General features: G+C 53.7%; 1 pseudogene; it reads right to left on the reverse strand.

The window, feature by feature from the left end:
• Positions 1-1,120: 1,120 nt before the first annotated feature.
• LOC141048869 (cytochrome P450 4A6-like) overlaps positions 1,121-13,497 on the reverse strand; it is a 47,568-nt pseudogene continuing 35,191 nt past the window's right edge.

Here is a 13,497-nt window from a genome sequence, read left to right on the forward strand (position 1 = left end):
TCTGGGACTGGTGGTGTGGTGCAGCAAAGATGTTGAAGCTCCCTACAGGTGGAGCTGTAGTCCCAGGGCAGTGTAAAGTAGATGATAGTTGGGAGACGTGAATGGTGCAGCAATGTAGCAGTGTTGGGAGTGTTGGTGCCGGAATGAGTAGAGGACACAAGGGCTTGTAGTTCCAAAGCTTTATTCACAGTCTGTTGCACAAACAGATGCCTGCCTCCGCGCTGTGTCATCCGGGTCAGGGGCTCAGTCAGCCTCCAAGCAAGATGGAATGCTCCCTTCCAACACTCCGCCAACATGTGCCTTTCTGAACGTCTCCTCTATAGCGCCTTTGAGTGAAGTACTGCCAGTACTGAGTTACACTGGAGTTCCTCCTGTCAGATGTTCACAAGAACAATACTTGTACGGCAGACAGCTGTAGCCTGCTTCGGGGACTCCTTACTCCTAAGTCCCGGCTCACTATCCAAGTTGCTGTTGTGCCCTCTAGTCTTAGATGGGAGTACTGCATTTACAGCCCACTACTCCACCGGTGTCTGCTGTAGGACCCTTAGTATCCATACAACCTCGGGGATCGGGCCCCGGCCTTGCGCTTAGAACTTCTAGGCAGTGTTCTTTTCTAACCCACGTCCTCTGTTACCTTTTACGCCTACATTCCGTACTAGTCTTTTCCTTCTTATGGAAAATCAGGGTTCTCTTCAATGTCTGTCTCTTTCTTTCCTTTCCCGTGCCAGCAGACCCAGGTCACTGTGATCTGCTGCAGCACTTCCTTCTTCCATCCCTCTCCCAGGGATCTCCTCTCCACTTCGAACTGAACTCAACTCTCAACTGAACTGACCTGAACTCTACTGAACTGAACTCCTAAACCTTCCCACTCTTTTATGTATTCTAACTCCACCCGCCTCCCAGCACGTTTCATGTTCCAAGCAGGGAGCCACCAAAGGTGCTCTGCTACACTCCAAGCAGGGAGCCGCAATGTGGCTTTGCTACACTATTTTGTGATGATGGGTGCAGGTGTTGGAATGTGGTCAGGAGCCTCCAACTTACCTGGATGGAGGGGTACCACACCTCAGGAGGAGGTGCAGTACCTCTGTGGCAACTGAACCCTCAGGGGCGCCACAGCTGTAAGTGCATCGTCACACCCCAATGCACCTCCAGACACGTATACAAAAGTTCAAAATGTGATTTCTCACTGGTGGAGCATAGCTTTTGGGCTTATCTTTTAAATGGTTACACAATTATATTAATGGTTTTAGAAGGAGAAGGAGGATAAGTTTTTGACAAGTTCTCCTTTAAGCCCTTTTGAGACAAGACAAGCCAACTTAAATATCCTGCAGACATTTTGATGTTGGAGTTTACACAGTATGTTTGGGACGTCACATGGTATCCGTTCAATCGATGTTATGATGGTTTTGCTGAAATCATATTCACGTTCTAATGCAAAATTTCTGATGATTCAAAACAACTTTTATTGACCTTCGAGCGGTCTGTGCTCATGTGTTACCACAGTTGCTGGACAGTGTGGCCTACGTATTGAAGTGACCATGGACACTGCAGGAAATAGATAACATAGTCTGTATGGCAACTAACAAATATTCTGATACATTCACGCTCATACGACATGACCAAGGAAGGAAACAGAAATAGGTTTTGGATTTCTTTTTCCACAATGTGCTTGGGGCCAATAAATTACAAAAGTGTGAGTGACCTCGTTCTGTATGTAATTTTGTATTTTTAGACTGATGTTCCTTTGGTATTGAGTAGCTCCGTAAGATGCGCCAATGCCGTGACAATATGGTTCTAATGAAGGTGTGGCCTGAATTATACGTGGTCAGAAAATGTATGCTAAAAAGGAGCGGTTTCACATTCACTCATTATGCAAATGGTAGCTAGACACTATGCCTGAGTATGTTTTTTGGCTGTATTTAGTAAATCTGTGATGAGCTTGGAAGAATACTGTTTCTCCTGAAAGGAGTTGTGTAGCCTTGGGGATGAAGTCTGCTATCACTTTATGTGACTGCTGACTTGTGAATGCTCACAGCGTGCAGTGTGTGCGCTGTCAGGATTCTCCTAAACTGATGGCGGGCGGGAGCTTGACCACAAATATGTGATTTGCATACATGTGGTGACAAGCCAACTAGTCGTGCGTGGCCTCACTCAATACAGGGGAATTGAGAGAGGCCAGACACGTTTAGTCGGAATGCGGATGGAAGTATGCAAATCGCATACTTGCAGTTACGTGACAGCCAACTTCCGGCAACAGAGAATCCTGACATCTTGCACTGTGTGCACTGCGAGGATTTCCAAGTCTGAAGTCACATAGAGTGACTGCAGACTTTAGTCCTAAGTGTTTAAAATTTGCAACTTTTTCAGTAAATGTTTTCTTATTCGCTAATTTTTTCCAGCACGCTTTTATGTGATCAGATAGAATATTAAGTACAGTAAGCAGGATGGGTAGTGGGCTCTCCCTTGTTATGAGAAATAAATTGTCTGCACTGGAAAAATTGGCCATCAAGTTACATTTTCAGTACATGGACATTGCAGTGAGGGCAACAGAAAAGTGTGATGGTGTAGTCATACAGGAAAGATCGGCATACATGTCTGAGTCACTCAGATTCTTACACTCTACTTAACAGGAATCTCAGAAGACTCTAGCCATCTCTGGTTGCCAGCATCTGTTCTGCAGCTCTACGATCTCCATGCAGTTGCTGACTCGGCAATGTTATTTAAAAAAGTCATTGCAGTGTCATATGCAAGCTATACATATATTCTAAGTCCCACATAAAGTAAAGGTAAATCTCTTGCTGCCTGCTGCCACCACTCTTAAATGCCCCCTAGTGGTGGCTGCAGACAGGCAGAATGTTATCTTTTACCCTTATGTGTACACAGAGGATTTGGAGCTCAGTAGGATATTTACTATTCATACTCATTCATCCAGCTCATACTGTGAAGTTTTACTATAAACTTATCCTTGAAAATTTCTAAATTAAAAATAATTCTAAAAATGATATAATGATATGAAGAAATGTATAACACATTAGATATTTTTTGTCTTGTCACAGTTTATCTTCTTCAGATAGATGTGTATTCCATTTATGGAGCGTAAAATTAATTGGGCTCGTTGAAATGGTTCACTCTTAGGGTCCGGAAGTAGCTCAAACTTCTGTAAGGTCAAAGCAGTGGCAACTTTCATTTCATTCATTGCAAAATTCTGTCCAATGCAGTTTCTGGAGAGAGAATATAAAATTGTAAGGCACAGATGTATGTAATACAATGTATTATACATGAAAACAGTGAGGAACTATAGGAGTACTAGACAACACTTGTGGGGGGCTGGCAATGTTATGACACAGTAATGGCTCCAATAACATCAGCAGAGGACAACCCCATTTGAAACTGGTTTTGCAGACATTCATGCCTTTTGGGCCATGTATGCGTAGCAGAAGAGATAATTTATACAGTCCCCTGAACAACAATTCATAAACATGCAAGTCTTTGGAGTTTTTTTTCATTATGCAGGCTCCTATTTTTATTTAGCCTTCTCGTATTACCTTGCTCCTGCAGAGAATGGCAGGAAGGCATGAGAGTGTCTTGACGCCGAATTTTCTGGAGAGAATCTTAGGGGATCAAACACCTAAAGAGACACAGAATGAGTAATGTGAACATCAGCGCATATCACCCTTTCAGGACAAGTTAGCAACATGAAACTAGATGTGTATTTCCTGAAGGAAGTACAGATAGTGGTTTGAAATGCTGCCCGGGCTGCCCCTTTAAGAGAGACTTGCCTGCTGCACTTGCAAGACTTTCAACTCAGGATCCATTTTAACTGTGGGTGCCTCTCAGGGGCCACTTTGGCCTCAGGGTCCAATTTTGTGGGTGGGGCCCTCAGGGCCCAATTTTGTGGGTGGGGCCCCTCAGGGTCCGATTTTGTGGCCGGGGAACCTCAGTGTCCGATTTGGTGGGTGGGGCCCCTCAGGGTCCGATTTGGTTGCCGGGTCCCCTCAGGGGCTGATTTGGTGGGTGGGGCCCCTCAGGGTCCGATTTTGTGGCCGGGGCCCCTCAGGGTCTGATTTGGTGGTTGGGGCCCCTCAGGGTCCAATCTTGTGGCCGGGGCCCCTCAGGGTCCGATTTTGTGGGTGGGGCCCCTCAGGGTCCGATTTTGTGGCCGGGGCCCCTCAGGGTCCGATTTGGTGGGTGGGGCCCCTCAGGGTCCGATTTTGTGGCCGGGGCCCCTCAGAGTCTGATTTGGTGGATGGGGCCCCTCAGAGTCCGATTTGGTGGGTGGGGCCCCTCAGGGTCCGATTTGGTGAGCGGGGCCCCTCAGGGTCCGATTTGGTGAGCGGGGCCCCTCAGGGTCTGATTTGGTGGGCGGGATCTATCAGAGTCCAGTTTGGTGGGCGGGGCCCCTCAGGGTCCAATTTGGTTGGCGGGGACCCCCGGGGTCCGATTTGGTGGGCGGGATCCCTCGGGGTCCGATTTGGTGGGAGGGGCCCCTCGGGGTCTGATTTGGTGGGCGGGGCCCCTCGGGGTCCGATTTGGTGGGTGGGGCCCCTCGGGGTCCGATTTGGTGAGCGGGGCCACTCTAGGTCTGATTTGGTGGGCGGGGCCACTCTGGGTCCGATTTGGTGGGTGGGGCCGCTCAGAGTTCAATTTGGTCAGCGGGGCCCCTCAGGGTCCGATTTTGTGGGTGGGGCCCCTCAGGGTCCGATTTTGTGGTTGGGGCCTTTCAGAATCCAATTTAGTGGGCGGGGCCCCTCAGGGTCCTATTTGGTGGGCGGGGCCACTCTGGGTCTGATTTGGTGGGCGGGGCCACTCTGGGTCCGATTTGGTGGACGGGGCCCTTCAGGGTCCAATTTGGTGGGTGGGGACACTGAGTCTGATTTTGTGGGTTGGGCCCCTCAGGGTCCGATTTTGTGGCCGGGGCCCCTCAGGGTCCGATTTTGTGTCCGGGGCCCCTCAAGGTCCGATTTTGTGGCCGGTGCCACTCAGGGTCCGATTTTGTGGTTGGGGCCCCTCAGGGTCCGATTTTGTGGCCGGAGCCTCTCAGGGTCCGATTTTGTGGTTGGGGCCCCTCAGGATCTGATTTTGTGGCCGGGGTCCCTCAGGGTCCTATTTTGTGGCCGGGGCCCCTGAGGGTCCAATTTTGTGGATGGGGCCCCTCAGGGTCCGATTTTGTGGTTGGGGCCCCTCAGGATCCAATTTTGTGGGTGGGGCCCCTCAGGATCCGATTTTGTGGTTGGGGCCCCTCAGGGTTCAATTTTGTAGATGGGGTCCCTCAGGGTCCGATTTTGTGGCCGGATCCCCTCAGGGTCCGATTTTGTGGGTGGGGCCCCTCAGGGTCCGATTTTGTGGCCGGGGCCCCTCAGGGTCCGATTTTGTGGGTGGGGCCCCTTAGGGTCCGATTTTGTGGGTGGGGCCTCTCAGGGTCCAATTTGGTGGGTGGGGCCACTCTGGGTCTGATTTGGTGGGCGAGGCCACTCTGGGTCCGATTTGGTGGGCGGGGCCACTCTGGGTCCAATTTGGATACCAGGGTTGCTCAGCCTCCTTTTTGTAGGCCAGGGTCTGTCAGCCTCCGATTTGGAGCCTTGGGTCACTCAGCTTTCGATTTGGCGCGCCGGCCCTTTAAGACTCATTTTGGTGCGCCGGCTCTTTAAGAATCACTTTGGCGCGTCGGCCCTTTAAGAGCCAGGGTGGCTCACTGCGCTTCTAAATCCACTTTGGCGCACATTCTCTCTCAGGGGCATGCGTCATGTGATGAAGCTAGATTTGCATTTGTGCTGTGGGTTTTGCTTTAAGAGCTGATATTATGTGGCAGAAGCTCTCTCCTGGAGGTGTCATGTGGTGTTCGTAGGTGTTGGCATAGTAACTGGGTCTGCCTGCGCATATCAATGAGCTCAACTGCCATTTCAATCGCCTCAGGGCATGTTTTAAGCTTCCCATTGAAAAGCATTGGAGACAGTGCATTCCAATGACGGGAAAAAAATTTTCAAACGCAAATTGCGCAAAAACTACAAATCCGATCGACATGAAAAATACTTAGCACACCTCTCATGGATGCTGGCTTCGAAACGACACCTCAACGGAGTCTGTGCGTGTAGCGGTTCGGGCCGCATTAATTGCAGAAATCAACTGAATAATAAGAACTAGATGTGTATTTCCTGAAGGAAGTACAGATAGTGGTTTTAAATCGTACCTGGCTGCCCCTTTAAGAGAGACTTGCCTGCTGCCCCTGCAATACTTTCAACTCAGGATCTGTTTTAACTGTGAGTGCCTCTAAGGGGCCACTTTGGCCTCAGGGTCTGATTTGGTGGGTGGGGCTCCTCAGGATCTGATTCCTTGGCCTGGGCTCCTCAGGGCTTGAATTGTTGGCCGGGATCCCTCAGGCTCCTATTTTGTGGGTGTGGCCCCTCAGGATCCGATTTGGTGGGTGTGGCCTCTCAGGGTCAAATTTTGTGGGTGTGGCCCCTTAGGGTCCGATTTTGTGGGTGGGGCCCCTCAGGGTCCAATTTGGTGGGCGGGGCCACTCTGGGTCTGATTTGGTGGGCGAGGCCACTCTGGGTCCTATTTGGTGGGCGGGGCCACTCTGGGTCCAATTTGGATGCCAGGGTTGCTCAGCCTCCTTTTTGTAGGCCAGGGTCTATCAGCCTCCGATTTGGAGCCTTGGGTCACTCAGCTTTCGATTTGGCGCGCCGGCCCTTTAAGACTCATTTTGGTGCGCCGGCTCTTTAAGAATCACTTTGGCGCGTCGGCCCTTTAAGAGCCAGGGTGGCTCACTGCGCTTCTAAATCCACTTTGGCGCACATTCTCTCTCAGGGGCATGCGTCATGTGATGAAGCTAGATTTGCATTTGTGCTGTGGGTTTTGCTTTAAGAGCTGATATTATGTGGCAGAAGCTCTCTCCTGGAGGTGTCATGTGGTGTTCGTAGGTGTTGGCATAGTAACTGGGTCTGCCTGCGCATATCAATGAGCTCAACTGCCATTTCAATCGCCTCAGGGCATGTTTTAAGCTTCCCATTGAAAAGCATTGGAGACAGTGCATTCCAATGACGGGAAAAAAATTTTCAAACGCAAATTGCGCAAAAACTACAAATCCGATCGACATGAAAAATACTTAGCACACCTCTCATGGATGCTGGCTTCGAAACGACACCTCAACGGAGTCTGTGCGTGTAGCGGTTCGGGCCGCATTAATTGCAGAAATCAACTGAATAATAAGAACTAGATGTGTATTTCCTGAAGGAAGTACAGATAGTGGTTTTAAATCGTACCTGGCTGCCCCTTTAAGAGAGACTTGCCTGCTGCCCCTGCAATACTTTCAACTCAGGATCTGTTTTAACTGTGAGTGCCTCTAAGGGGCCACTTTGGCCTCAGGGTCTGATTTGGTGGGTGGGGCTCCTCAGGATCTGATTCCTTGGCCTGGGCTCCTCAGGGCTTGAATTGTTGGCCGGGATCCCTCAGGCTCCTATTTTGTGGGTGTGGCCCCTCAGGATCCGATTTGGTGGGTGTGGCCTCTCAGGGTCAAATTTTGTGGGTGTGGCCCCTTAGGGTCCGATTTTGTGGGTGGGGCCCCTCAGGGTCCAATTTGGTGGGCGGGGCCACTCTGGGTCTGATTTGGTGGGCGAGGCCACTCTGGGTCCTATTTGGTGGGCGGGGCCACTCTGGGTCCAATTTGGATGCCAGGGTTGCTCAGCCTCCTTTTTGTAGGCCAGGGTCTATCAGCCTCCGATTTGGAGCCTTGGGTCACTCAGCTTTCGATTTGGCGCGCCGGCCCTTTAAGACTCATTTTGGTGCGCCGGCTCTTTAAGAATCACTTTGGCGCGTCGGCCCTTTAAGAGCCAGGGTGGCTCACTGCGCTTCTAAATCCACTTTGGCGCACATTCTCTCTCAGGGGCATGCATCATGTGATGAAGCTAGATTTGCATTTGTGCTGTGGGTTTTGCTTTAAGAGCTGATATTATGTGGCAGAAGCTCTCTCCTGGAGGTGTCATGTGGTGTTCGTAGGCGTTGGCATAGTAACTGGGTCTGCCTGCGCATATCAATGAGCTCAACTGCCATTTCAATCGCCTCAGGGCATGTTTTAAGCTTCCCATTGAAAAGCATTGGAGACAGTGCATTCCAATGACGGGAAAAAAATTTTCAAACGCAAATTGCCCAAAAACTGCAAATCCGATCGACACGAAAAATACTTAGCACACCTCTCATGGACGCTGGCTTCGAAACGACACCTCAACGGAGTCTGTGCGTGTAGCGGTTCGTGCTATATTAATTGCGGAAATCAACTGAATAATAAGAACTAGATGTGTATTTACTGAAGGAAGTACAGATAGTGGTTTGAAATGCTGCCCGGGCTGCCCCTTTAAGAGAGACTTGCCTGCTGCACCTGCAAGACTTTCAACTCAGGATCCATTTTAACTGTGGGTGCCTCTCAGGGGCCACTTTGGCCTCAGGGTCCAATTTTGTGGGTGGGGCCCTCAGGGCCCGATTTTGTGGGTCGGGCCCCTCAGGGTCCGATTTTGTGGCCGGGGCACCTCAGTGTCCGATTTGGTGGGTGGGGCCCCTCAGGGTCCGATTTGGTGGCCGGGTCCCCTCAGGGGCTGATTTGGTGGGTGGGGCCCCTCAGGGTCCGATTTTGTGGCCGGGGCCCCTCAGGGTCTGATTTGGTGGTTGGGGCCCCTCAGGGTCCGATTTTGTGGGTGGGGCCCCTCAGGGTCCGATTTTGTGGCCGGGGCCCCTCAGGGTCCGATTTGGTGGGTGGGGCCCCTCAGGGTCCGATTTTGTGGCCGGGGCCCCTCAGAGTCCGATTTGGTGGGTGGGGCCCCTCAGGGTCCGATTTGGTGAGCGGGGCCCCTCAGGGTCTGATTTGGTGGGCGGGATCTATCAGAGTCCGATTTGGTGGGCGGGGCCCCTCAGGGTCCGATTTTGTGGCCGGGGCCCCTCAGAGTCCGATTTGGTGGGTGGGGCCCCTCAGGGTCCGATTTGGTGAGCGGGGCCCCTCAGGGTCTGATTTGGTGGGCGGGATCTATCAGAGTCCGATTTGGTGGGCGGGGCCCCTCAGGGTCCAATTTTGTGGGTGGGGCCCCTCAGGTTCCGATTTTGTGGCCGGGGCACCTCAGGGTCCGATTTGGTGGGTGGGGCCCCTCAGGGTCCGATTTTGTGGCCGGGGCCCCTCAGGGTCCGATTTGGTGGGTGGGGCCCCTCAGGGTCCGATTTTGTGGCCGGGGCCCCTCAGAGTCCGATTTGGTGGGTGGGGCCCCTCAGGGTCCGATTTGGTAGGTGGGGCCCCTCAGGGTCCGATTTGGTGAGCTGGGCCCCTCAGGGTCCGATTTGGTGAGCGGGGCCCCTCAGGGTCCGATTTGGTGAGCGGGGCCCCTCAGGGTCTGATTTGGTGGGCGGGATCTATCAGAGTCCGATTTGGTGGGCGGGGCCCCTCAGGGTCCAATTTGGTTGGCGGGGACCCTCGGGGTCCGATTTGGTGGGCGGGATCCCTCGGGGTCCGATTTGGTGGGAGGGGCCCCTCGGGGTCTGATTTGGTGGGCGGGACCCCTCGGGGTCCGATTTGGTGGGTGGGGCCCCTCGGGGTCCGATTTGGTGAGCGGGGCCACTCTAGGTCTGATTTGGTGGGCGGGGCCACTCTGGGTCCGATTTGGTGGGTGGGGCCCCTCAGAGTTCAATTTGGTCAGCGGGGCCCCTCAGGGTCCGATTTTGTGGGTGGGGCCTTTCAGAATCCGATTTAGTGGGCGGGGCCCCTCAGGGTCCTATTTGGTGGGTGGGGCCACTCTGGGTCTGATTTGGTGGGCGGGGCCACTCTGGGTCCGATTTGGTGGACGGGGCCTCTCAGGGTCCAATTTGGTGGGCGGGGCCACTCTGGGTCTGATTTGGTGGGCGAGGCCACTCTGGGTCCGATTTGGTGGGCGGGGCCACTCTGGGTCCGATTTGGTGGGCGAGGCCACTCTGGGTCCGATTTGGTGGGCGGGGCCACTCTGGGTCCAATTTGGATACCAGCGTTGCTCAGCCTCCTTTTTGTAGGCCAGGGTCTGTCAGCCTCCGATTTGGAGCCTTGGGTCACTCAGCTTTCGATTTGGCGCGCCGGCCCTTTAAGACTCATTTTGGTGCGCCGGCTCTTTAAGAATCACTTTGGCGCGTCGGCCCTTTAAGAGCCAGGGTGGCTCACTGCGCTTCTAAATCCACTTTGGCGCACATTCTCTCTCAGGGGCATGCGTCATGTGATGAAGCTAGATTTGCATTTGTGCTGTGGGTTTTGCTTTAAGAGCTGATATTATGTGGCAGAAGCTCTCTCCTGGAGGTGTCATGTGGTGTTCGTAGGTGTTGGCATAGTAACTGGGTCTGCCTGCGCATATCAATGAGCTCAACTGCCATTTCAATCGCCTCAGGGCATGTTTTAAGCTTCCCATTGAAAAGCATTGGAGACAGTGCATTCCAATGACGGGAAAAAAATTTTCAAACGCAAATTGCCCAAAAACTACAAATCCGATCGACACGAAAAATACTTAGCACACCTCTCATGGACGCTGGCTTTGAAACGACACCTCAATGGAGTCTGTGCGTGTAGCGGTTTGGGCCGCATTAATTGCGGAAATCAACTGAATAATAATAAGAACTAGATGTGTATTTACTGAAGGAAGTACAGATAGTGGTTTGAAATCGTACCTGGCTGCCCCTTTAAGAGAGACTTGCCTGCTGCCCCTGCAATACTTTCAACTCAGGATCCGTTTTAACTGTGAGTGCCTCTCAGGGGCCACTTTGGCCTCAGGGTTTGAGTTGGTGGGTGGGGCTCCTCAGGATCTGATTCCTTGGCCTGGGCTCCTCAGGGCTTGAATTGTTGGCCGGGATCCCTCAGGCTCCTATTTTGTGGGTGTGGCCCCTCAGGGTCCGATTTTGTGGGTGTGGCCTCTCAGGGTCAAATTTTGTGGGTGTGGCCCCTTAGGGTCCGATTTTGTGGGTGGGGCCCCTCAGGGTCCGATTTTGTGGGTGTGGCCTCTCAGGGTCAAATTTTGTGGGTGTGGCCCCTTAGGGTCCGATTTTGTGGGTGGGGCCCCTCAGGGTCCGATTTTGTGAGTGGGGCCCCTCAGGGTCCGATTTTGTGAGTGGGGCCCCTCAGGGTCCGATATTGTGAGTGGGGCCCCTCAGGGTCCGATATTGTGGTTGGGGCCCCTCAGGGTCAGTTTTTGTGGGTTGGGCCCCTCAGGGTCAGTTTTTGTGGGATGGGCCCCTCAGGGTCCGATTTTGTTGGTTGGGCCCCTGAGGGTCCGATTTTGTGGCCGGGGCCCCACAGGGTCCGATTTTGTGTCCGGGGCCCCACAGGGTCCGATTTTGTGGTTGGGACCTCTCAGGGTCTGATTTTGTGGTTGGGGCCCCTCAGGGTCCGATTTTGTGGCCGGGGCCCCTCAGGGTCCGATTTTGTGGGTGGGGCCACTCAGGGTCCGATTTGGTGGGCGGGGCCCCTCAGGGTCCGATTTTGTGGGTTGGGCCCCTCAGGGTCCGATTTTGTGGGTTGGGCCCCTTAGGGTCCGATTTTCTGGCCGGGGCCCCTCAGGGGTCTAATTTTGTGTCCGGGGCCCCCAGGGTCCGATTTGGTGGTTGGGACCCCTCAGGGTCTGATTTTGTGGTTGGGGCCCCTCAGGGTCCGATTTTGTGGTCGGGGCCCCACAGGGTCCGATTTTGTGGCCGGGGCAACTCAGGGTCCGATTTTGTGGCTGGGGCCACTCAGGGTCCGATTTTGTGGCCGAGGCCCCTCAGGGTCCGATTTTGTTGGGGCCCCTCAGGGTTTGATTTTGTGGCAGGGGTCAATCAGCCTCCGATCTGGAGGCCGGGGTGGCTCAGCCTCCGATTTGGAGGCCGGGGTCGATCAGCCTTCGATTTGGAGGCCGGGGTCGATCAGCCTCCGATTTGGAGGTCGGGGTGGCTCAGCCTCCGATTTGGAGCCTGGGGTCACTCAGCTTTCGATTTGGCGTGTCGGCCCTTTAAGACTCATTTCGGTGCGCCAGCCCTTTAACAATCAATTTGGCGCGTCGGCCCTTTAAGAGCTAATTTGGCTCGCTGGGCTTCTTCTAAATCAACTTTGGCGTACATTCTCTCTCAGGGGCATGCGTCATGTGATGAAGCTAGATTTGCATTTGTGCTGTGGGTTTCGCTTTAAGAGCTGATATTATGTGGCAGAAGCTCTCTCCTTGGGGCGTCATGTGACATTCGTAGGCGTTGGCATAGTAACCGGGTCTGCCTGCGCATATCAATGAGCTTAACTACCATTTCAATCGCCTCAGGGTACGTTTTGCCATTTCCCATTGAAAAGCATTGGAGACAGTGCATTCCAATGACGGGAAAAAAAATTTTCAAACGCAAATTGCGCAAAAACTACAAATCCGATCGACACGAAAAATACTTAGCACACCTCTCGTGGACGCTGGCTTCGAAACGACACCTCAACGGAGTCTGTGCGTGTAGCGGTTCGTGCTGTATTAATTGCGGAAATCAACTTAATAATAATAACTAGATGTGTATTTCCTGAAGGAAGTACAGATAGTGGTTTGAAATGCTGCACGGGCTGCCCCTTTAAGAGAGACTTGCCTGCTGCACCTGCAAGACTTTCAACTCAGGATCCGTTTAAACTGTGGGTGCCTCTCAGGGGCCACTTTGGCCTCAGGGTCCAATTTTGTGGGTGGGGCCCTCAGGGCCTGATTTTGTGGGTGGGGCCCCTCAGGGTCTGATTTTGTGGCCGGGGCACCTCAGTGTCCGATTTGGTGGGTGGGGCCCCTCAGGGTCCGATTTGGTGGCCGGGTCCCCTCAGGGGCTGATTTGGTGGGTGGGGCCCCTCAGGGTCCGATTTTGTGGCCGGGGCCCCTCAGGGTCTGATTTGGTGGTTGGGGCCCCTCAGGGTCCGATTTTGTGGCCGGGGCACCTCAGGGTCCGATTTGGTGAGTGGGGCCCCTCAGGGTCCGATTTTGTGGCCGGGGCTCCTCAGAGTCCGATTTGGTGGGTGGGGCCCCTCAGGGTCCGATTTGGTGGGTGGGGCCCCTCAGGGTCCGATTTGGTGAGCGGGGTCCCTCAGGGTCCGATTTGGTGAGCGGGGCCCCTCAGGGTCCGATTTGGTGAGCGGGGCCCCTCAGGGTCTGATTTGGTGGGCGGGATCTATCAGAGTCCGATTTGGTGGGCGGGGCCCCTCAGGGTCCAATTTTGTGGGTGGGGCCCCTCAGGTTCCGATTTTGTGGCCGGGGCACCTCAGGGTCCGATTCGGTGGGTGGGGCCCTCAGGGCCCGATTTTGTGGGTGGGGCCCCTCAGGGTCCGATTTTGTGGCCGGGGCACCTCAGTGTCTGATTTGGTGGGTGGGGCCCCTCAGGGTCCGATTTGGTGGCCGGGTCCCCTCAGGGGCTGATTTGGTGGGTGGGGCCCCTCAGGGTCCGATTTTGTGGCCGGGGCCCCTCAGGGTCTGATTTGGTGGTTGGGGCCCCTCAGGGTCCGATTTTGTGGCCGGGGCCCCTCAGGGT

The sequence above is a fragment of the Dendrobates tinctorius genome, unplaced genomic scaffold, assembly GCF_039654945.1.
Source record: "Dendrobates tinctorius isolate UK_male_01 unplaced genomic scaffold, ASM3965494v1 ptg000138l, whole genome shotgun sequence".
Lineage (NCBI taxonomy): Eukaryota > Metazoa > Chordata > Amphibia > Anura > Dendrobatidae > Dendrobates > Dendrobates tinctorius.